Below are 25,052 nucleotides of genomic sequence, written 5' to 3'. Positions count from 1 at the left end.
ACAACTTAGATGCCAAATAAATAGTAATTATACTGTATTTTTGTAGATAAACATCTATCTACTTTCAGCACAGTTGCAAATAGAATAATTGATCACATGATTTTCCATGCATATTTACATTCTAAAAGTTCATAGCACATTCAAGACAATAGTTCATGTCTTAAGAGGACAAAGAGTTACAGCAAAAATGTTTGCATGCCTTTCTATTAAGACTAGTACCTGACTAAACATTCGTTACCTGTACTAGTTCCATAAGTTCATTATAAGTTTAAAACAACATCTGCCTTGTGTTTCATTGGTTCTGAAGTTTCATATAGATATGCCAGTCAGTATTTTTAGTTTTTGTTGTTGCACCTACAAGAAATCATCCATTCCCAGTTTATGGCCTTTAGTTACCTGATAATAAGTCTCATAACTAACCTAGAAGGAATGTTTGCCCTGATCATAATAAATGTGTTCCAAGCCTGCTTTCTTATCCTAGCGCAATGAGCCCATGACACATAAAGATTTCAGAGTCCTGTCTGCAGCTTTTAGAGGGCTCAAAATTACTTTTATAGATTTAGGAATTTTATAAAATTATTATTAAGAATTATGAAATCCTAATTTGCCTACAGACTATTACTACATAAGAGTACATCTTAATGTTAATCTTCAAAAGATCTGCCCAATAGGGTGGGCTAATGTCCAGGAATCACTAGACTATATAAAAGTGACAGGAAAGACATATCTGTAGCAAGAATCAATCCTGGGATGAAGTCTCCTGGGACCTTGTCTCAGAGCTCACCCATCACAAACCATGGAAAACGGTGGGTCATCTCCAGAAAAGTTACTTTCGTGTTTTTAGCCTGTCCTTGATGACTTCTGACAATGATGCTAACTTATGAAGCCTTGTAGATACTAGATTTTAAAATGAAAATAAAATCAGTGTAGTTCAAAATGTAATAGAAAACAGTTATTTTACTGTGTTAAATCACTGTTTCCCAAAATATATGGGCTAATCTGTAATTCTGGGATCCTTCCAGGTGATATGAGTGCATCCTGAATTGGCCAAGTGAGGCCGAGATGCAGGATTTATCCTTTGTGTAATGGAGAAAGACATACAGAGAGAAGACATGTTACCATGAAGGCGTGATTGCAAAGACTTTTCTACAAGCCTTGGAATGCAAAAGATTTAATCAGCTATCAAATTCCAGGAGAAAATCCTGGGACAGTGCCATCTCAGAGCCTCTCAAAAGGACCACCATGCCAACACCTTTATATTCTACTTCTGACCTCCATAATAGTAATAGCTAAAAAGGCCCTGTCCCCGAACTTGTTATACTTTATTATAACATTTCTCAGAAACGAATATAGTTTGATATTTTTAAAATCCCCAAAATATGAAAAAAGGACACCTACATGTTCATGCTCTATTCTGGTAAAGAATGGTGGTAACAGTATCTATTTTTAAGCCTTATCTTTATAAATCTTTTCCATGACCTCATCAACCTTGATACTTAAACATGTGAGTGCAGTGGTCGATAAAATTGGGTTTGGCCATCTCTTCCCAAATGTTATTGATTGAGTCATCTTATCATTCATCTTCTTTTAGAAATGTTTCTTTCACATTAAGCCACGGATCTACAAATAGTCAGGAGAAGTCTTAAATGCCAGAATAAGTTTGGTAGGTATCCTTTTGCAAATTAAATTCAGAACTCACAAGCATATATAGATCTTTGCCAAGATCCACACTACAGGACTTTAGAATTTTCCTTTCCACTGAAAATGTTTAACTACAAATAGTAAATCAAGGTGGTCATGAAGGGAGGTGCTATTTAAGCATCACGCTGTCCATTTCTATCAGTGTTCTTTTAATTCTGTTGTATAAATCCAGGAATGCACCTTATCAAAGAAATGGGAGGCAAATCAGACAGAGCAATTCTGAACAATTCTGAAGTTCAAGGAATGAGAGAAGCTGAATGTGCACCAGTTTCACAGCTATGCAGCTGAGGGTGCTACAATTTTTCATTTTTCATTAAATGACCGAGAATATTAACATGCTCTCCTGAAGTTGACACATGCACAATTTTTATTTTTAATTCACTGGTAATTGTGGATCTTACACCGACACACTTTTGGAGAGAAAGCTGGTTTTGCTTGGGACTGCTGCTGCATGGTAATTATAAGAGCAGAACACCCTTTAGCCCAATATCATGATCACTTAAAAATTCTCTGTAAACAATGCACTATACCCACATCGAACACTCCTATGTCTCTTCTTCCAGTACTCCACTGCTATGAATGTTAAGAAGGAGGAGGAAGCTTTGCTAGATTTTAAGACTGCCATAAAAAAATGCCATCCACTGGGTAGTAGTTTTTCCACACACACAAGCCTCTCAGTTGAGTCCTGGATTCCCACTTCTAGCTTCCTCATCTGTGGCTGGAAATCTACTGTATCCATTTCTTGTCCTCATTCCCTGCTAATATCTGCCTCTGGTATTATGTGGCCTTCACAGTGTGTGTCTCTGTCTGTGATCCTATTACCCTCATTTAATAAAAGACATCTGTCATATTGATTTAGGGTCCACACATATGACCTGATCATAATTTACAACCTACCTCTGAACAAAGTGGTATCTTTAGCTATGAGAGTTAATGTCTTCAACCCATATTCTCAGATGCCATGATTTAATTCACAATAGAAACTGAATTTTTCCGCTCTTGTCAACCACAAAATGTTTTGCACCGTATAAGTGTCACCTGGGGTGGCTCCTCAGGGATTCTGGTGGCTCGTTTGAAATGGTTGTGAATCCTTTTCAGAGACTATGTCGTTTTTCCTTTTGTATAAGAAATTTTAACAAAAATTCTGAAGCGTAGGTTTGAGAATGAGTCATAAACATTCCTTGCAGTTTATAACATATTTGCTGTTTTTCCTGAAGCCTCTTCATTTGATTCTTAGGTTATTGGACCTGCTTCTCAGCTAACACAACTAATCTGCTGCCTAGCAGTGCTCTGGATTCTTAATAATTATTTATGTTCACCCCTCCCTTTTAACTTTAACCTTTTCTCTGAGTTGCATTCTTTTAAATTCCTCAACAAATCATCAGCTTTGAGTGAACAAAGCTTCCTTAAATGTCATTAATTTCTTCCATAAAAATCTTAGTAATTTTTAAGTGACTTTTTTCCTTACCCAGCTTTTGAAAAGATTGAGAGAACATTTAGTTCAAATGATATGACCTTGTAAAACTCTGCCTGTCATCCTTATGGAAAATGCTGTGTCCTTTCATACTCTGCTTCTCAATTTCCTTAAATTCTTTGAACAACCATGTCTTCTTTTCCATCTATGTATTTAATGGAATCTTTCCCCATCATGTGGCAATTTCAATATGTTGTACATAGGCTCTTTTCTCAATTTTCTTCACTAATTCTTCATTTTACTCTTGCTGTAAGACACCTGGATTTAGTGTCCTGGGATTCTGCTTGATTTGGGTTATGCACACCCTCCTCTTCCAATAGTGTACTTCACAGCCAAGCCCCTCTACCTGCATGTACGATGTACATACACCTCTCCAAATAAGGCATGTAGCATTCTTGAGGCCCAGCCTGCATGTGGCTTCTGGGACCTCCCCCCTCCAAACACTGGGATAAGTTTTTTTTTTCTCACCTTGCCAACATCAAACTTAGAATTCTATTTGACCATACTCTTAAATCCGGGCAGAGAAATGGAAAAACCAATTTGCCCTGAACCATTTTTGAGTGCATGAACCATAAGGTAAAACTGTGTCCCCATATGAACTTTGAGGGAAAATCCTCTATTTGCCACCTTATGCTCACACATATTGGGTATGCGTATGATAAAATTGGGTACATTATGGACATGCACAGAAGAGAAAAATTATATGACCTGATCTCCCGATCAAAGACAACTCCCTCACTATGCCCTTCCTCTTGCATTGCTTAACCAAGTCTAAAGCCATAACTGCACCCTTGCAGTTTACACTGATCCTTTATGCCCTTTTTCTTTTATGTCCTGATACTATTTAACTTATATAATTTCCTTGCCACTTTTGCAAGGAAAAATGAATGTGAGACTTTATTTCAATGCGTTGAATGAGAAGTCAAATACCCAGACTGGCAACAGTTTCTCTATTTATTTATAATACATGCCCCAGTTACTACCTAAAATGCATTCATAGTTTAGGGGAAAATTACATATTTGCCAATGACATTTCATCAAGACAGCAGCAATACACAGTCTTTACCAGTCCTGGGGCAGTATATCAGTTGGCACCAAAATAATTTGTTGAGAACTTGGAAGAACCCTGACTGCTGTCATCAGTGGAATTTGGGGGGGGGGGGCGAGTCAAACATCCTGGCCTCTCACTCTTTCTACCTATGTGTCATCAGTGTTTCTCCTTGGGCATATCCATCTAGACTGGGAAAGGAGGCCCAGGGGAGTTATATCCACATATGCTTTCCACTCAAGGCAATGAACAAACAGGCAATGTTAAAGGGTAATTTGAGCCAGGGGAGGAGGGTGATGGAGCCAAGCCAGCATGCCATATTGAAATAGCTGGGTAGTAGAATTAATAAGTCCTAATAGACCACTGCTTCTTCAATGCATGCATGGGTACTGGATCTCTCAGCAGTTGGGCATGGAGCTGCATAAAGGGTTTGGTTTTTAGTCACTGAAGTTTATTTCACATTATGAAATTCATGCATTATTCATGATTATTACCGAACAAAATAGAAGTGAGTGAAACATACACAAGAATTTAACAAACATTTAAATCACTTCAAAAAGCCATTGTAACCAACCAGGAGTGCACATCATCTTGATTTAAACTCTTCCATTAGTTATGTCTGATCAAAATATACTTCTATGTGAGTTCCAGCATTGAAATCCACAGAACAGCTCTGTCAGAGTCTGACAAATACAGAGGTGGAGGCACATAGCCAACCTTTGGACTGAGCATGGGGTCCCCAATGGTGGATTTAAAGGACTGAAAGAACTGAAGGGGTTTGCAACCCATAGGAAAAGCAGCAATATCAACTAACCAGACACCCCAGAGTTCCCAGGGACTAAACCACCAACGTGAGTACACCTGGAGGGATCCAAGGCTCCAGCCACACATGTAGCAGATGATGGCCTTGTCCAGCATCAATGCTTCCCTTGAATTGAGATCCTTGGTCCTTTGAAGGCTCAATGCCCCAGTATAGGAGAATGCCAGGGCACAGAAACAGGAGTGGGTGGGTGAATGGGTAGAGGAGCACCCTCATAGAAATGGGGAGGGGAAACCAGGAAAGGGGATAATGTTTGAAACTTAAAGAAAATATACAATTAAAAAATAATAATTCCCTAGATGCCTAGAACAAATGAAACTCAAGACGGATGATCAAAATGTGAATGCTTCACTCCTTCTTTAAAAGGGGAACAAGAATACCCTTGGCAGGGAATAGAGAGGCAAAGATTAAAACAGAGACTGAAGGAACACCCATTCAGAGCCTGCCCCACATGTGGCCCATACATATACAGCCACCCAATTAGACAAGATGGATGAAGCAAAGAAGTGCAGGCCGACAGAAACTGGATGTAGATCTCTCCTGAGAGACACAGCCAGAATACAGTAAATACATAGGCGAATGCCAGCAGTAAACCACTGAACTGAGAACAGGACCCCCGTTGAAGGAATCAGAGAAAGAACTGGAAGAGCTCGAAGGGGCTCGCGACCCCCTATGAACAACAATGCCAAGCAACCAGAGCTTCCAGGGACTAAGCCACTACCTAAAGACTATACATGGACTGACCCTGGACTCTGACCTCATAGGAAGCAATGAATATCCTAGTAAGAGCACCAGTGGAAGGGGAAGCCCTGGGTCCTGCTAAGACTGAACCCCCAGTGAACTAGTCTATGGGGGGAGGGCGGCAATGGGGGGAGGGTTGGGAGGAGAACACCCATAAAGAAGGGGAGGGGAAGGGATTAGGGGGATGTTTGCCCGGAAACCGGGAAAGGGAATAACACTCGAAATGTAAATAAGAAATACTCAAGTTAATTAAAAAAATAAATAAAATAAAATAAAAATAAAAATAAAATAAAAAATTTAAAAAAAATTCGCTGAGCTCTGCCCATCAGTATTCAAAGTGTGCTATCTTTGTACCTTATGACGAAACTGGCACAAAATCAGCTAGAGATCAGCTGGATAAGAAAGCCAAAGGGTGACATAGACTGTCACAGGCCCTCCAAAGGGCCTCATACATTCTAGGAAAGGGAGAATACATTGCAGGTATAGGAAAAACAAAAACAGAACACACTCCACCTAATCCCAGTGTCTTCTAATTATCCTGAAGCTAGAAATGCCAAATGTCATATGGAAATTAACTAGTGTAGTCACTCGGTTGAATCCAGAGAAGGCTGTCAGAAGTAGAGATGCATGATGGGTATCAGGAAAAGGCAAGCCAGACAGAATATTAAGAAAATTCTAAATGGGAGCAGTCATTTTCCTTACAGTTACAGATCACATCATCCTTGGGTACTATATGCAATGTAACCAGTGGGGACATTATGAGAAATCCCAAACACACACACACACACACACACACACACACACAGAGGAACAACCTCACAAATCAGAAATTTTGTTACTGGATATTTCAACAAAGGAAGTGAAATCAGTGTACTAAGATATAAAATCTCATATTTGCTGAAGCACTATTCAGCAAAATGTAACCTCAACAAAGGTGTCCATTAATAGATGAAGGGGAAGATCAAATGTCGCATGAGAACCCCCCTCCATACACTCACTCACACACTGGAATACTGTCCACTCAAAAGACAAAAATCAAAAACTTTTCACTTACTGAAACCTGGAAGTAGAGACCGTACTGCTCAATGAATAAGACATGGACAGACAAGCACAGGCGCTCCGTCTTTGGAGAAAGACCTTCCAAGTTTATACCACCCTGGCAAGTCGTAGTTTAGAAAAGATGCCTGGAAAGTAAATCTTATACAAACAATAAAATAATGAAAGAAGTAACAGAATTCTCCATGGTGGTGGAAATGAATATAAAGGTAAGTAACAGTAATATTGACATAAAGACCTGGAAGTGGGTAAAACCCAGAGACCCTGATGAGCCCTCACCATGGTGTAAATACCATGCCCTTTACTACCACTGTCAGCTTCAAAATAGATTGCTATCTATTGAAAGGCCAGTGTGGTGAACAATTGCTTTCTGCTTTAGAGATGCTCCATACAGGGCAAGAGCAAACATTTATCATCGTGTCTAAGGGATCAAAATAGATTGATAGTGACACGGGTAAGTGCCCAGCACATGAAAAGGGGCTTAAAATGAGCTGAATTGTGTATCATTTCAAGGAGACGATCTGTGATTCTTGTATAGCTTTATTTCAGGTGCTATGACACCAGTCAAGGAACTTGAAATTGTTGGTTTTTAAACATGGAAGGACTATTGTCAAACATAAGAGTGAGGATCCAATTCCCTTTTCTTCCTAAATGTGCTTTCCAATTCTATTGATATAATAAGTAACACATCTTTATAGACAACAGTGTGATCTTTTTGAATTTCTCTACTGTGTGTGAACCAACATCTCACCTTAACCATTTACCATTGCTTATGGTAACTGGCTGTAACTTTGAACCCATCATCCAATTTCTCCCCAAGATTTTTCTTTTGTTTCTCTCCCTTGGCTTCTGTTGACCATTATTACACTCATATATGTCATATTGAATATATTTCATATATTTCAGAGCATTCATATATTTCATGTGTGAGTGAAAACATACAGTACTTGACTATTTCCTTGTGCCATATTTTGTGTAGCTGTATAGTTTCTTCTCCCTTCCATGTTTTGGTGATAAATTTTTATTTTTGTTTTCTGAGTGAATAGAATTCCAATGTGTGGGGGGAAGGGGTACATTGATTTATCCATTCATCTAGTGTTGACCATCTGGGTTGACACCATATCTTGGTGACTAGCACTTCAATAAAAATGAGACTGCATCTCACTTCAATTCCTTTGGGTAAATAACCTGTGATCAAATTGCTGGACTCTAAGGTAGTTCATTCTCTTTAGATGTTTTGTTTTGCTTCGCTTTGTTTTGCAACCTCCACATTCTTTATCAAAGTGGCTCTAATAATATATACATTTATCCCAACCAAAGCTAAAGCAAAAAGCTCAACATAAATAATCTATCTGACAACAGGAAAATGACTTCAGCAGCCATATTGCAAAAGAAAACATGGCCAGTCAATATGAGAAATAGTTGACCTCACTTACTTTGGGAAAATACATCAAAACCACAATAAGATATTATCACACAGTACTTTTAAAAAGATAGGAAACGCTGACCAATGTGCTTAAATCAAAGGGAAACGCTGACCAATATGTTTAAATCAAAGTCTCCATTTTTCCAATTACTGGTGCTTTATATAGTTGCACTTTGCAAACATCAATTTCACTTATACTATAGTTTTAAAAATGGAATTTATTTAAAAATTGCTTCATATTCACAGAATAAAAACATAATTAAAATTATAGAGACTCAGATAGTTTCATGTTAGATGAGGCCGGAAAGGAAAACTTAAATCTTGGAACAAATAATCAGGAAACTGCAAAGGGGTGATTGAAGTTGAGGAGGGAACCTTTGACCCTTCTGTCAGCTACCAGGGTTCATTGCAGCAGATGGGGTGAGAAGGTTGTAAATTCAGAGGAAAGCATCACATGAAACCCTAAGGCTCATCAGTGTACCCCATGTGGTCTATGTGTTTGCGCACACAATTTATTATTATCATCACTATATATAACTCTTGTCAGCCTGCACTAGTAAAGAACAGCTGTCTCCCACAAAACAATGGGTCTCTAAGGAGCTCCTAAGGAAGTTTCAGCTCAAAGCAAAGCAATCAGGACTGATTAAAAGGATAGCATTTAACCAAGGGAGAGAGGCAAAGACAATAGGGAGGAAGGAAGAAGAACTCTTTAACACTTACAATCGCACTTGCATCATCCACGGGTGAATCTATAACTATGCTGATATCTGCTTACAGTCACAATGCCCTGTTCCATTAGAGAATTAAAAGGCTCTTTGTGATCACCACACCTGGCTGTGTGAGTATAACATCATGTTATATTCCTAGCATGCAGTGTATGATGTTCATTATCTCATGCATATGGATAGAAAACAACTGTGTTAGGCATCAAGAACTCAAACTTTTGACATCCTCTTTAAAGTCATCTACCTGGCAGATTATGTAGAACTATTTCCTCTTTCCTTAGGGTGGTTTATTAGTCATTCAAGAGTATCTCCTCTCTCTCTCTCTCTCTCTCTCTCTCTCTCTCTCTCTCTCTCTCTCTCTCTCTCTCTCTCTTCCTCTCCTCTCCTGTCCCACCCTCTCTCTTTCTCCCCCTTCTTTCTCCCACACTCGTGCTTCATAAATATTTATATTTTAAATCAACATTTGACCTTGACTTTTCATGGACATTATTAAATTTTGTATTTGTTGCAGACTAAATGCTAACATACGCTTGAAATCATTCAGATTCTAAAGTCATTTACTTTAGCCTTTTGACTAACCAATAAATAGTAATTTACAGTACCACAAATATTGTTCTTACACTTTACTCAATGATAACTTGGTTAAGAAAGAAATAAAGAAAGAAATTAAAGACTTTTTAGAATTTAATGAAAATGAAGATACAACATACTTAAACTTATGGGACACAGGAGAGAGCATACATCAGCAGCTTGACAGCACACCTAAAAGCTCTAGAACAAAAAGAAATAAGTACACCCAAGAGGATTAGAAGGCAGGAAACAATCAAACTGAGGGCTGAAATCAACCAAATTCTTCTTCAAATTTTCTATTTAACCCATTGAAAATGGGTTCTGCAGGGTTTGCTGTGAAAATCTGAGGACTCTCAGGTCAGGTATCAGGCTGATGTATGGACATAAGTGTTTTTAAGTTGGTCAGTTGGTGACAGGATTGTCTGCTCCATGACTAGAAAATACCTTGCCCTTTCATACTTGACATTGGGATATGAGTCTTTTTCGTATCTATGGAGGCCCACAATGCTTTGCCAGAGCAAACAACACCAGGTGCCATCAGGGAGTGCCTTGCAGAGGGACAGTCTGTCAAGCCATGTATGTATCAATGTCATCATTAAAAGCTTTATAGGCTGGAAATAATCTCAGAGGCAAATATAGAAGTTCGCAGTGAAGAAAAATTCAGGAATGGGGATAGATATATAGCAACTCAGAAGTCAGATACAGAGATTGACTCTGAGAGTTGACTGCGAACACATCTAGGCCAGAATCTTCAGGATTCAGTGGGCCCCAATCAGGGAACTCAAGATGATGTGTGAGCAAGAAGGAGCCTGAGACCTCAGCAGTGTCAGGATTCTCTTCTTGGTCCTTCAAGATTGAAGGTCTTCCCTTTCTTCAGACTGGAAACATTGATTAACCCCCCTATAAAGCTGAGGATGCAGCAAATCAGCATCACAGATCATTAGTATAAACTGCTTGTCTTTGGAGTTTTTATTTATTTTTTATTTACCGAGAGCATCACGAAAAGTCAACTGAATTCCTAGATTTGTGCTATGTCTTCACCTTTATGCTCTTTGGGTATGAAAAGCCTCAGATACGTATAAGAGTAGAAAAGGAGCTTGATTCATTTATTTTGGCAATTTTCTCCTATCTGAAACCATGACAATCTCCTTAGGCCCCTAGCTTACTATTTGAGACAAATCTCACACCATCACATAAGCTCACATAGATATATTACAGAGTATTCGTCTAAAATGCAAAGAGTGGATTTGAGACCAATATGCAGAGAATATTACTCATATCTATACAAAAAGATGCTATTTCACAAAAGGCAAGTTATTCGTGTATTTCTCTCTTATGCTCACACTTTCTGTCCCCAGAATGAATTCAACTATGATGGATTATTTAATTCTTTTCCTGTCTGCCCTGGAAATTCCAGCATTTGCTCAAAGGAAGCCAAGAAGGAATGTGGTTGCATTAGCTTCTTTTAAAAGTGTGTCAACTTCTCATTCATAGGTTAAAGAAGGTGAATTCTCACACTGTGTGAATGAGAGCAGACCAATGACATTATCTAGGTCACTTCATATTAGGTCTAGGTCTAAAATGAATCTCCAAATTAATCTTTAATTTATTAGTTCCTCATTCCTATCACTTCAGGGTTGCGGTCTCAAATGCCATGATTGAGAAACCTATATAAATCCCTAATACCTGGTGGTCTCCACCCAAACTCTTTATAAATTATTTCTACCAGCTGTGACTTTTATTTCTATCCATCCAGTTACTACTTCTTTCTGGCCTTGCCAAACTGTTAATCATGGTGGCCACAACATTTGCCTTTTCTTTACCTTTAAGCAACATTATCCCCCAGGATATAATTTCCCCTTGCATATATTATTTTTCCTATCTTAGCGACAATCTTCCTGTTTCTGTATAATTATTAGCTTTGGGGTAATTTTAAATAGTAAAAAAAGGAATAACTATTTCAATTGATTTTTTACACCAGAAATTGATTTTCCTGATCAGTCATGAAAACATGAACACTATCACTTTGTTATATAATTTCATGTCAGCTTGATACAAACTAACATCATTTGAGAGGAAGACCCTCAAGTGAGAAAATGCTTCCATAAGATAAGGCTGTACATGAGCCTGTAGGGCATTTTCTTAATTATTGATTAATAGGAGAGGTCCAAAACCACTGTGGGATAATACAGTAAGGGATATATGAAAAAAGTTGGAGGTGGAGAGAACAAGAAGGATTTGATCCAAACACATTATATACATATACATGTGTGTATATGTGAACATATACATCCCTGGACTGGTGAGTCTGTGTTCTATAAAGAAGCAGGCTGGGCAAGCCATGAGCAGCAAGCCAGTAAGCAGCCTCCCTCCATGGCCTCTGCATCAGCTCCTGCCCCCAGGTTCCTGATCTGCTTTATTTCCTGCCTTGACTGCCTCTGATGAACTGTGAGCAAATGAACTTTTTTCTCAAGTTGCTTTGGTCATGGTGTCTCATCATAGCAATAGTAATCATAACTGAGACAGTCACACAACTGTAATATGAAGAATTCAATGTTATATTGCACTGTAGCAAAAGGTAGTATCTATCTTACTTGATAACCTCATGCTAGAAAAATTGTTGCTTATGAAATATGATTTCACCCATATTTTATGTATAATTGCACGATGATAATTTATAGTTTAGTAGATTGTTACTTGGAAGTGGGTTCCACACTCATTCATTAGTTCAGCAAATACTGACCACAAACTGGATTTTAACAAAGGTCTCTTTCTAGGTCTAAGGATCTATTTGTTAACAAAGTTTACTGTCTCTATATTCACTTTACAAAATTCTAGAGATGGATACATAAAAGTAAACAGATAAGTACAGAAGGTAATTGTAGGTGCCAACAAGTAATATGAGATGAAATATACCCAAATTACAAATAAATAAATGAAAGAATTAGATGCAAAACCTATGTTCCAGTGAAGGACCCTACACAAACACACCTACATACTGTCAATACAAGGCAGACTCAGTGAATTTTTAAACAACTACATGAAGTAAGGAGGAAAATACAGTAAGGGGTATATGAAAAAAGTTGGAGAGAACAAGAAGGATTTCACCCAAACACATTATATACATCCTATGCATATACGATACATATACTAAATGGAGTTATTCCACATAAAACGATAATGCTCTCTCCAAGAGCTATAGACTATCTAACTATAATCTCAAGTTCAGGCATGAGAAACCCCTTTCCAGTCTTTGGTCAGGGAAGGCCAAAACAATACAGAATATTACCATTACCCTTGGCTGTCTGCCTCCTATTACTTGAAGGTAAGACACTATTGCTAAAGACATCACATAGTGTCAATGGCAGACTTGGAGGAATCAAGATGGAGTCCTCTTACCTGAGGAACAGCTCTCATAGCAGAGGAAGGGGCTATGCAAGCAGCCAAGGGAGAATAGCCATTCATAGTCCTACCTCTGCTGTAAAGCTTGTGAACCACATCAGTAACTCACCCAACAAGATCTTTCCACTTGTGTGGTAAAGGCATTTTGTCTTCAGGATAAAAAATAACTGCATGGACTTAAGGACAGCTTGATATGAGGAAAATCATGCATACTACTGTAAACATAGCTAGATAGGTGTGTTTAAATTTGAGTTAGAAATATTAAGTTTTTGATACCATTTAAACGTCAAGGGCAGAGTATGGGAGAAGTTACTGGTTTTAAGCATCTGGAACATAGAGAAGACATGTGTTCAGATAGAGACATGCTTACTGGTGAATTAATTCAGATTTTCCTTTCTTTTCCTTTTCTTTATTTTCTCTATTTTCATTTATATCTCTGGGAAACTACAAATTTACAGCTTGCCTACACTGGTTTTTGTTGTTGTTGTTGTTGGTGGTGGTGTTGTTGTTGTTGTTGTTGTTGGTGGTGGTGGTGGTGGTGGTGGTGGTAGGTTTTGGCTGTTTGATTGGTTGGTTTTGTTTGACTGGGGGGATGGTTTAGTTTGGTTTTAAATGCTAACAGATTGTTCTCAGACTTGAAAGAGAAATGCAGTGGCTGTGTCAGATATGCTAAAACATCAAGTCAAGTGGGAATGGAGAAATTAGAAAGATGCAAGCCATGGGAGATTTAATAAGAGAATTTCTTATTATGGGCATATGGTGACAACCTAAATAAAAGATATTAAATGAAAGTCTAGGAGAAGAGTAAGGGGTTGCATTACAGTCAAACTGCAGGGAATTAGAACAGGAAGCAAAGAGGAGACACAGTTCCTGGAGGATAGCCTAATGTCAGTGAATGATTCCCTTTTCTTTTGACATGAGTACAGTATAGCCTTTCAGAGTGCTGCTGATATGGACCCAGTGGAGGCATAACAATTGGTAATGTGATGGAGAGTGGTAATAATGCAGGCAGAAATCCTTGAAATAATGATAGGCTGGGATCCAAACCCAGGAAAGGCTGCCTGAGATAAGGAGCAGGTGCTGTCCATCATCACCTCATCAGGATGGATGGAAGATGGGATTGAGACATCACTATGCTAAGGGATATGCTGGAATATTGGGAGTTTATCCTCCTCCTAGTGCTTCTGTTGTATTTTATAATTGGAAAAGGAACTATACAATCTATTTGAGAAGAAAAAAGTGCCAATGACTGTCACAGAATAAGAGAAATCCTTGAGTAGATAAAACCAATATGGTGTACTGCAAGGTGATATGGATGTTCCCTGTGAGATGCTTGAAATCATAACTTTGCTCCCATCCATAGTCAGCTATTCCAGTGCAGATGTGGATCAGACCAAGTGTTGACTCTAACAGAGCATGATGGCTCATTGATGAAGTACAAAGAAGGCAGAATGAACTGACTGAGGCTATTTGCAAGGGAATGGTAAAAGTAGGTAGCATTTAGCTGTCTAGGCTCCAAGTCGAAGAAAATATAAATATTAAAGAGATAAAAGAAGCATTAGCATAGTAACTCTTAGACCGGATATCTCAGAAGCAATGAAATATGAATTTAGGAGGTAGTGTCAAGAAATATAATATCCTCAAAAATCCACATGGTGGTGGTGCTTAGATACCAATTACTTGAGACCTTGTGTACAACCATTGTCTGGAGCTGAGCAATGTAATACTGTGGTCATTACCTTCATGTAACTACTGAGGACTGAAGTATGATTGAGTTAAATTAAAATATGCTACAAACTGAACCCATGTAATGAAGTTCAGTGATGTGGCATGAAAGAGATGTAAAGTTTTATTAGAACTTATATATTTATTGCATATTGAAAAGATAATATTTTGGATAAAACAGGCCAAATTAAATAGCATTATAATGATTTTCTACCGTTTTACTTTTTAATGTGGTTTGTGTAACATTTTAGACTGCTTGTCATTGCTATTTGCTTTTTATTTCTTATAGTACGATATTTTTCTAGGATTGGAGCTTTGTTGGAGTTGAGGTACAGATCAACAGAGAACAGAGATGTATTGAGATTTCAGGGTGATTGTAATACCATGAACCGGAATACTAACAACACTGGGGAGAATTTGTAAAATATCACAGACCTGTGGGAGAGAATTTCAGTGAACGAACATGTAACAAATATGTTGGTGATGACTCTCCTCAGAAGGCATCATGGCATGATGCTGAACAGAGGGCTAGAGGTTTGGAAAATGCTGTCCACAGCACTAATTGGGAACAAGCCTCACCCCCAGAGTATATACCAGACAGAGTGTACAAAAAATTCTTGCACCATATGAATAGTGTGTAGGAGAATCAGGGTCCTTTAACAATGATTTTAAGTTGGTTTTGGAAAAGTAGAGTTGTACAACAAAGAAACTGAGGATATAAACTGTGGGTAGCAGACTGTTAATGCCAATATGTGGCATATTCAGAGAAGCAATGAATGATCAGATATGGGAATATATGAAAATTATTTATTTGTATGGCAAGGTGACATGATATATTTAGAACTCTTATGTGGTGCAGAGGGCTGTGAAAGGTATCCTGGTTCCTGGTTGAGCTAAGGTTTGAAACCCCGGTGACCCTAAGGGATGGTAGTTGTTTTCTTAAACTCCCAGAAAATCAGGCCCCTGTCACATAGCTGCAGCTCCCTATAGCCCCCTGTAGAGATGTTTGTGACTAACAGTCAGGTAGGAGCAGCACCCCAAGCCCTCCCACATGTAGATGAGGTATCCCCAAGCTCTCAGACCAAGCAAATAGGAAGTACCTACGGTCAAACCCTGACTCACCCCAAAACTATGTATAGGAATCCTATCCAGAAGGAACAAAGGTGTGCAAGAATTATTCTGTTCTGAGAGCCTCTGTCATAAGAGCCGTAACACTGCCACTTAAAGGGATCTGCTCTCCGGAAATCGCCTCCAGAAGCTTCCCTACACCTACACCCTTTGCTGGCTAGTCAGCCTCTTGCTGGCTCAGCCCAGCGCAACACCTTGGAGCAACTGAAGCAGCAGCGGTGGAGACAGAGGTGGAGCAGCATCAATAATGGAGGCAGCAGAGGCAACTCCCCCTCCATGTTTGAGTTCACTCCCCTTCGCACCTGGCTGGGCCAGAGATCTCCATGGAAAGCCTCCAATACACAGGCCCACACTCTTGTTATGCATGTTAATTAGGCCAAGTTAAAAAAAAAGTAAAAATTTACTTCTTTAGGATTTGTTGCCCAGTGAACCCCAAGACCATCCCCCTAAATATTGCAGGCTGTTGCCAATGCCCTGGGTTACCCTCCATAGCTTGATGGTAGGACCCTGCTGCTTGAAGAAACTATATACTAATTTAGAGAAATCAAGCTGGGACTCACCCAAAAGCTTCATCTCAACCTCCTTTCTTTCATGGTGCTGGCAGACGCTATGCATGCTACAGGAGGATGAAAGTAATCCTCTGTTGTATTCAGTTGTAAACTCTGTGAGCCACAATAACTGGTAAGGCATGTCAACAGGTGCCATACCGTGGGAATAGTCAACTGTATTCTGACTGGGTTTAAGTCCCACTCCACAAGATGAAAGCCATACTTGGTATCATTATCAGGCCAATTACTTACAACTAGACCGGACATTGGCCCTAGAAAAGTCTTACTTCCTAATATTATACTGCTAAATGGACAGAGCTATAGGCTGATTCCTGATGATGTGTCATTATATCCATAGATCAATCCTCTCTAACCCTCACCTGAGAACCTTCTATTGGCAGTAGATGATTATCACAGAGATCCACAACTCACTGAGGTGTACAGGGTAAGAGATTGTATGACTCTCTACCTTAAATGGAAAATATATACCATTCATGTTCCATGCAAGACTCCGACATCATTGTGGAAGAGGAATCAGAAAGAATATAAAGGCTAGAGGCAAAACTATGTCTTTTGGACATATCCGAACAGCTGCCCATATAAACTCAGAGAGAATGAGACAGCATGCAGAAGGCTGGCATAAGTTCAAGGCAGACCAAATCTCAGCATGGAGAAGGGAGTTGGGCATGAAATCCCTCCTGTTGCTGAGGAATTATTGGCAATTGTTAGCTGCTGGGAAGGGGAGAATCAATTTTCTCTAAGACTGTATCTCCTAATAGGTTAACCACACTCCAGTGGAAGGCCACACATCCAGGAATATTTGAACCACACAAATTGGTCCTGATAGATTTTTTTAAAAGGTGGGGGAAGCTGAAGAGATGGCTTAGTAGTTAAGAGTGCTTACTACTTTAGAAGAAGATATGTTTGGTTCCTAGCACTAAGCACAGCAGATTATAACTGTCTGTAACTCCAGTTTCAGGGGATTAGGTGCTATCTTCTGGCCTCCATGAGCACCAGGCATAGACATATATTCAGACAAAGTATCCATACAGATAAAATAAAAGAATTTTTTTAAAAAATGCAAAGTAGGATGGGTAAGGAAGAGGGAAAAGTTGGGAAGGAAGCTTGTTAGAAAATTAGAAGATAATCTACATTCACAAATTTACTAAGCCACTATAATCTCTCACAAGAATCTATGAACATTTGTCATTATACCTAAGATGTAGTCTTTACTCCTCATCAAAGAAACTTCTCTTTGCAACAGACAGAGGCCACTGCAGAAAGCCACAGCCAATCAAATTGCAGAGCTGTGGAGCCCAGTCCAGGTGCACACAACTACAAAACACCCATGTGCCCAAGGCTTATAGAAAATTGTAGAAGAGAGGACAGAAAGGGTAAGTATTGGGGGATATAAGATTGTGTCTCCTAGTAATATCAGAAGCCATACACAATAAATCTCATGAATGATTGTCTAAATGAGAGATGACTAAGGATGACAGCAATGAACATGCCAAACCAGACAGGAGAAAGCCCATGGGACCTCAACCCTAACAAAGAACATCAGGTAACTGAGGAAAGCTGGAAGCAAGCAAGGAGATCTTCCTCAGACAAGAGCACACCAATTGGTTGCCCAGTCTCAAGTTGCCCTAGAACGTGCATATAAATAACATTATATACGTATATGTATGTATATGCGTGCATATTTGTATATGTATGCATGTATGCATATGTATGTATTGTATATATGTAAATATATAGATATATATCATCTAACAACAACCAAGGAAAAAAGTGGTTATGAATTTGAAGGAGATGGGTATATAGAGCAGTTGGTGAGAAGAAAGGAAAGGGAGAGATTTAATTAAATTATAATCTCAAAAAAACAAGTTGTATAAATTATCTGAGATAATAATAAAATGTAATATAATTAATAATAGTAAACAGAAGAACAAAGCAGCTAGCTCAGAACTACAGGGCTTAAGTGTGTAGAGAATTTTTATAAACTTGCACAGGCCCACAGACTAAATATTAGAATATGCTCAAGAAGTTTCTTATGTAATTGCTTGGCATTATAGGTTGATTAGTTTCTCATATATATGTATATCCTTGGGACTAGAAATAGTTGATTGGTGAACACACATTGTAATAGATCTCAAGATGAACTTATCATAGATTTAGTGAAGTCCTATATTGGTGGTTGCACTGGCTGGTTTTGTGTATCAACTTGACACAAGCTAGAGTTATCACAGAGAAAGGAGCCTCCCTTGAGGAAATGCCTCCATGAGATCTAGCTGTAGGGCATTTTCCTGGTTAGTGATCAAGAGTGGTCCGTTATGGGTGGTGCCATCCACGAACTGGTGGTCCTGGGTTCTATAAGAAAGAGGGTGTAAGTAGGGAGGAACAGGGGAGAGAAAAGGAGGGGATGGAGGGAGAAGGGAACATGAGTTGGTATTGGGTGGGGGAAAAGGACTGAAGCCCTGAGGACCAGAAGAAAGAATGGAAACAGGCGACCTCAGGAGGAATGAGGTTAGGAGGACCCTCTAGAAGGTACCAGAAACCTAGGAAGTGAGAGACCCTCAGGACTCAAAGGGAGGGACCCTAGATGAAATGTGGGGAGAAGGAACTTGTTGAACCCACCTCCAGCAAAAAGACAAGGTATCAAGTGAGGGATGTGATTGCTACCTACCCCAAGTCAAAGCTCTGATCCATAATTCTTCCTGTCTGAAAGAAATGTAGGGATGGAAATGGAGAAGAGCCTGAGGAAAAGAAGGTCCAGCAACAGGCCCAAAGTGAGATCCAACTCAAGAGGAGGCCCCAAGACCTGACACCATTACTGAGGCTATGGGGTGCTCACAAAAAAAGAGACCTATCATAACTGCCCTCTCAAAGCCCCAACAAGCAACTGAAAGTGTCAGATGCAGATATGTGCACTCAACCAATGAACAGAAGCTGCTGACTCCTCTGGTTGAATTAGGAAAAATCTGGAAGAAGATGAGGAGGAGGGCAACCCTGTAGGAGGATCAGCAGTCTCAACTAACCTGGACCCCCGAGATCTCTCAGACACTGGATCACCAACCAGGCAGCATACATCAGCTGAGATGAGGCCCCCAACACATATATAGCAGATGACTCCCTGGTCTGGGTTCAGTCAGAGAAGATGTACCTAACCCTCAAGAGACTAGAGGCCCCTGGAAGTTTAGGGGTCTGGCGGGGTGGATGGGGTGAGAACATTCTCGGGGGGGGGGAGAAGGAGGTATGGGATGTGGAACTGTCTGAGGGTGGACCAGGAGGAGAATAAAATCTGGAGTGTACAAATAAATAAATAATAATTTTTTAAAAGAGAAAGAAAGGAAGCAAGCAAGCAAGCAAGCTGAGGAAGCCAGGGGAAGCAATCCAGTAAGCAGCATCCTTCTATGACTTGTCCACTCTTGACTCCAACTTCCTACCCTGTGTGAGTTCCTGTCCTGACTTCCTTTGGTGATAAAAAGCAATGTGGAAGTATAAGATGAATAGACCTTTTCCTCCCCAACTTGCTTCTTGGTCAAGATGTTTTGTGCAGGAATAGAAACACTGACTAAGACATTGGTAGAAGTCATTATAGGAGAACACAGCACAATGCAGAGAGCACTGGGGATAGCAGGAAACTTGGAGATTTCAAAACCTGCTCCTGGCGAGCTCTAGCAAGCCTGCACCTCTCAGAGCTCCCAAGTAGCATCACCAAGGTGGTTGCCAAGTGTTCAAATGCAGAGCTTGCGGGGATAGTTCACATCTCAGTTAAAACCACTATAGTACTCATATTAGGAAACATGGGAAAGGCCATTTAAACCCTCTCTTTACTCTAATACACATGACATGAGTGACAAAGGTTGCCCAGCATTGTTTTGGCAATCAGGACACACTACGATAAATCTCTTCATTTGCCACTTTCCCCATTAGTGTTTGCAGGATCGAGAAATGGAGTTCTAAATGGCTCTTCCTTTGAGGTTTGCTGCCCTTATTTTACCTTGAAAAAAAAGCGAGCTCAGGAATTCTATTAAGGTCCTGAAAAATGTTAACCTCCATGCACCCAACTATCTCTACAAAGCTTATTTGTGCTGTACAATAAGGACAGGAGACGGGGATGGTAGTGCTAGTAAGCTGGGTATTGACAAGGCTAACCTCTCCAAAATCACCTCCTGAATCTTGCTTTCTACATGTGGGAAATGCTGACAGCTGTGTGCAGGCAGCTTCACTGAGTTCTCAGGAGATAAAGGGATGCTGTCGACTAAGACTACATTGTTCACTAATAGGACTTCAATTCTGGGAGCACATTAGTTGGAAGATCCTCTAAACACACACACACACACACATACACACACACACACACACACACACACACACACACACACACACACACACACACACACCAGCTTCTTTCCCATTGCAGCTAAACAAAAGCAAAAGGATGAGATATGGAGACCAGACAATCACCAATCATGAGTTAACTCTAAAAAGCTTTGAGTAGAGGAAGACTCAGTGACTGTAAGAATAGCAGGACTGGGAGGGAGGCTGTGATTGGGATGTAAAGTGAATTTAAAGTATTAATTATTGAAGCAAAAGAAAAGCATGGAATGAAGAAAATTTCAGCACTCCACAGGGACAGAAAGACAATAAAGAAAAAGATTGTACCCTCCAGACACATCCAAGCATAAAATGTCACCCCATTCCCCACCTGCCTGATCTGGTTTTCTTTCTTTTCGTTTCTTTTTTTTTCCCCACTGTAATTAAGGACAAAAAAAGTGAAAAGGCTAGTAAAAGCAAAACATTATAATGCAGCAACAAAGGAGAAAGAAGAGGACTTGTTTTTGTTTGAGAAGAAATAATATTAAAATTTGTCAAAGAAACAAAGTTCTTGTTTTTAGACCATTGCTGTGTATCAGACTTTGGTGGGTGGGTAGCAGGGGGTGGGCACCTTAAGTGGGAAGTTGGTGGAGGTAAGGCATCAACGCAAATGATGAAATTCTTGTTATGACAGCTCCCCCCTGAGAATGTTCCCAGGACCCAGCTCTAATTAGAGCAGCAGGCTGCTTCCTTCCCTTTCCAGGTTAGTGATCTCTGGGGTAGAAAGAATCTAGAGATGATCTAATGAAATTGGCTTTGAGACCTTCATCGCTTCCATTTCTTTCCTGTTCCAAGTTCTGTTCACTATTTTCCTGATGTGACTGTTAATTAACAGCATTTAAGATAAATAATTGACACAGTATCATGGGACAGCCCTTCAGAATCATAAGCTCTGGGAGACAAGTATTTAAATCAAGTGAGGGTGCTGTTATTTAAACCATTCATTTGCTGAGCTCCTTTCGCGAAGTACTTTTCAGATTAAATTCTTTAGAAGCTACTTTGTAGTGTTAAGACATAATGTGTGAGTATTGAGCTTTCTACAGAGTCAGAAGTCACTGAGAAAGAACAATAGAACAGCAGTGAATAATATCATTGGGTTATAGCATCGGTTTTTTGCGTGTGGAAAAAAAAAAAACAAGTTCAGAGAAAAGGTCATGCTCTAACAGAGCATGCTCGTTACCTGCACTTTGAAGAACAATCTATCAATTTATAAGAAAGCTGAGGCTACACACACCTGTCCCTGGGCATGAATACAAGTCTCATTTGCATACCCAAGGAAATGTATGTAAAGACAATGTGTGCAGTATTATTGTAGTATTAAAGAGGTGTGTTCATACACAGGTACACACACAATCCCACAGCATCCAATGCCATGTAGACAACTCTGAACAGTCATAGTTCCAACAAGATAATGATGCCTTGGGTGAGTATTTGCAGCATGATAAAATTTATGTTAAAGGATAAAATTTATACTTGCCTTACAAGTATAAATTTTATTAATATGCACATATTAAAACAATTATAGAAATAGAGAGAGAATGCAAGTCCTATACTTAGACATCCGCCTTCTTATACTTCTCTGGATTGTGGCTATCCCCAAACTACTGCTTATGAATTTGGCAGTTTAACCTCAGATATTTGGTAACAAGTTCTACCACCGAATTGGCCTGATTTTTTTTTCTGATAAGATTGAGATTCTCCCCACTACAAAGTACAGGGAGCATCTCAGAATAGGGGGTGGGACGATGGTTCTTGCCAGAGGTCTGGAAGGATAAGAGGGAAACAGTGTCTTCTGGACTTGAGCAGACTGCTTTATTAATATAACCACAGCTGTGGGTGCCTGCACAAGATCAAGCCAGTGAACATTCTACCACTGGGTGTGAAGAGGTCCATGATCCCCAACTCCTAACTGAGGAGATATGGATAATGGATGGTTTTTGGAGGAAGTCGAGATTGTTTTCTTTAAGGAGATAGATCACCCATGCTTCAGTGGACGTCCTCACACCCAGGAGTATACAGAAAGAACAAATTGGAGTCAGAGGGTTATAGAACAAAAGAAAAGATGACGTGCCAAAGGAAAAGAGATGTGTGGATCTGGGAGGAGCTGAGGTAAATATGATCAATATACATTGTGTGAAAGTCTCAAAAATTAATAGAAAAGAGTGTTTCTGTATCCTGAGTTTAGAGTACAAAGACTATAGCAATCAAATAGCATATTGACTTGTGTGTGTGTGTGTCTGTGTGTGTGTGTGTGTGTTTAGCATATGACTTTTGTCAAATAGCATAGATCTTCAACATGGCATTTAATTGTTTAAAGTTTAACCAATTGACTGTTTAATAAAACATTTGCCAGGTTAGATTGCTGAAACTTTATTTTCCTTCTGCTTTCCATACCTGAAAGGAAGATATTAGTAGCCCATGCCTGAGAAACAGATCTTATCCTTAAACATGAGTGTCTATATAAATCATTTAAAATTCTGCATAGAAAATCTATTTCTTCTTCCCATCTACTCATTGGGTTGCTCATATGCCATCATGGACATTTTAAACTGTGAGCTACAAGTTGATGTTGTTTGACTTACTGTCACAACGATTCCATTGGTAACTCTTTCAGGGATTGCTGTCATCTTCTGCCATAGCCCATCAGTGACTTAGTGAGTATATTGATATAGTTTGCTCACTGTTCCAAAATGCCCAGTCTGTCATGACTAGGAGTGTGTTGTGGACAAGGCAAGCCCCATGATAGTGGAAAGGACACAGAGTGTTAGGTAGAAAATACCTAGGAATGAAATAACTCAAAAGACCTACTTCAGTAGTTCAACCTCTCCAGGCAAGCCAGCAGCCTCGCCAGAGCATCGAGCTCCCACCACTCAAGGCTTTTATGAGCACATTCCATATCTAAGCTACAACGGGCTTGTGGGTATGTCTGTGTTCTCTGATGGTGCTGGATGCTCAAGGCTCATCTCATAGCCCTTATTCCCACATGCTAGAAGAAGCTGAAATGTTAAAGTTTTGGTTCTTTTCACTATCAGAAACCAAGATCTGGGTTCTTGATTTGAATGTTGCTCCGAGGCTGTTCATTCTCATTATCCTTTAGGTGCGCACAACTAAATAAAACCAAGGCATGCCATAGAAATTCTAGGCTCTTCTTGATCTCATTGGTCATAAACAAGGCACAGTGACAAATGCCTTTACTTCCCCTAAAGCAAACTCAATTGTGACCATTTCTCTTTCATCTCACCACACCATACTGGTATTCATCTGTTGTGCTTATATCCCCTCACTTCTTCCAAGACACAATTTATCCTTGATTATGGTTCTTCTTTGTAGGAGGAACTGAGACAAGCAGGCTCAGCTGCAATGCTGGCATATGTACTGCTGATACTTCCTCCCTGAGCCAACCTAGAATCTGCCAGAATGGCTAGAGACCGCAGATGCAAATGATGGAGCAAGCCCTTGAGAAAAAGACAGCATCATGTCTGGCTATTTGAGATCCAATGAATGCTGGGAGGGGGATACAAAGATTTGCCCAATTCCCATTATGAATGAGTTTGCTTTTGCCACTAGCTCAACTCCCAGAGTCTGTGTCGTTGACTTTGTGCCTTCTTTCCCCCACCCCCAAGGTCTTGGTCGGAGTCCAGTCAATACTTCTTATATATTTTCACCTTGTTGACAACACTGAAGGCCATCCCAAGTCCGAGAGAAATGAGTAGTTTGCTTCACTGTTTTTAATGTTAGGGATTATCATTATTAGTATAATTTACCTCTTATTTAGAGGCATACTTCAAAGATTATATAAAAATTAAGACTGCTTTGAATCATTCAGGCTACTATAACCCATCTCCGTAATGTGGATAGCTGTAATCATAGATTCATTTCTAACGCACTCCATGTCACACTTCTGGATCTGCAGATAGCTTGCTTTTGTGCACATCACATAGTAAAGGCATTGTTTACTGTCTCTGTCATAGACACTAATCATGTTCAGGAGTTCTCTACCATTATTAGCAAATCATGTCCCATAGTCTCATCTCCATATATACTTACATCATGGCTTCTCCACATATGCTCACATCATGGCTTCTCCATGTATGCTCGCATCATGACTTCTCCATATATGAACACATCATGGCTTCACTTTCAGCATAGGCATTTAGGAGCACACCTTCAGTCTTCATCCAAATATCTGGTTACTTATCTTCTAAACCTGCAGAGACTGAATTAGAATCATTGTCTAATGGTAGATGCTTAGAATTAAAAGGTGTTCTAGAAAATAAAAACTGAATTCCAGAAGTATTGGAATCCAGT

This window comes from Rattus norvegicus, chromosome 2 (genome assembly GCF_021556685.1).
Source record: "Rattus norvegicus strain SHRSP/BbbUtx chromosome 2, alternate assembly SHRSP_T2T, whole genome shotgun sequence".
In the NCBI taxonomy this organism is placed as follows: Eukaryota; Metazoa; Chordata; class Mammalia; order Rodentia; family Muridae; genus Rattus; species Rattus norvegicus.
The sequence above is the reverse complement of the archived record's forward strand: the minus strand, read 5'-3'. Positions refer to the sequence as shown.